This window comes from Anoplophora glabripennis, unplaced genomic scaffold (genome assembly GCF_000390285.2).
Source record: "Anoplophora glabripennis isolate ALB-LARVAE unplaced genomic scaffold, Agla_2.0 scaffold5518, whole genome shotgun sequence".
In the NCBI taxonomy this organism is placed as follows: domain Eukaryota; kingdom Metazoa; phylum Arthropoda; class Insecta; order Coleoptera; family Cerambycidae; genus Anoplophora; species Anoplophora glabripennis.
In genome coordinates, this window is record NW_019421594.1 from 1,398 (window position 1) to 2,541 (window position 1,144).

The following is a 1,144-nucleotide window of genomic DNA, read 5'->3' on the forward strand; positions in this document are numbered from 1 at the left end:
TTTTTTATTGTTAAAAACAAAAACAGTTTATTCTTGAATCTTTTTCATATTTATTGATTTTTTGATCGCCCTGTACATGCAAAATTAAAGTTCTCCGTGCCAACCGTATTTTAAAGACAAGTAAAAATTTTAATCAAGAATTACTTTTTCTCGTAAAATGAACAATAAAAATGTTTTCCTTCTTTTCCACTCTAACCGTGGATACTGTAACGAAGTCGACTTAAAATTGGACCCAGAGTCTGAAATTCAAATAAAAAATATCGTGTTCCATTTAAAATAAGCTAGTTGATATCTACTTCCCGTATAACCGGAAGTGCCATTGTAAATATTTTGTTTCAACTCGCCAGTGTTGGAATCCACTAGAAATGAAAATTTAGATCTCTATGTCAATTCTGGTTTCCTAAATACATAGAATGCACGCTCGTTGTGGGACACACTGCATAGTTATTGAGGGAAGGCACTCACAGGTAAGTGATATCTTTTTAAATTACTTTGAACTATACAATATTTTTTTTATTTCCAGTTACACCGGAAAAGTAGAATTATTAAGTTGTAAGGAAAAGAAAAATAGACGAAGTAGTTTATACATATTATACTGTGGGACAAAAAGATGTATGCAAGGCAAAAGCGAAATTATAAGTTAGTAGTAAACAGGTAGGTACTGTAGGTAAGTTATTTTAAATTGAATTACAAATTTTTATTTTCAGGGACAGCGGGATAACCCAATTGAATTGAGTTAATTTTGATGGAGTAATTTTGAATATTATTAAGTCAGGACTAAGAAATAAGAAAATGTAGAAACTAATATTTGATTATTAAAGGCCATTTTAAATTATTTGTTCTTTTGTTATCATTTTTTACTGAAACAGTTTTAGAGAAACAAGGATTGATGAATAAAATTGAATTTTTTGCCTACTAACGGAAAGTTTTATATTACTTTTTCACACTGTAGATTAATGGCCGGTTTCTCCATCAGTATTCGATAGGTACATTTGTGTATTTCTAAAAGATAGTGTCCAGGATTAGTTCCAAGGAAATGTATTTTTTCTTAGGATGTTATCTTTTAAATTTACTAGATAATGATACTGAAGAACTGGCCATTAAAGAAATCACAGCAAGTGAAATAGAATTTATCGATATATCA

At 29.5% G+C, this 1,144-nt stretch overlaps 1 long non-coding RNA gene across 1 annotated transcript; it reads left to right on the forward strand.

The window, feature by feature from the left end:
• Positions 1-345: 345 nt before the first annotated feature.
• Positions 346-802, forward strand: LOC111692956. Its single transcript, XR_002763311.1, has 3 exons — positions 346-467; positions 524-654; positions 708-802. It is a non-coding gene; the product is annotated as an uncharacterized LOC111692956 (long non-coding RNA).
• The last annotated feature ends 342 nt before the right edge of the window (positions 803-1,144 follow it).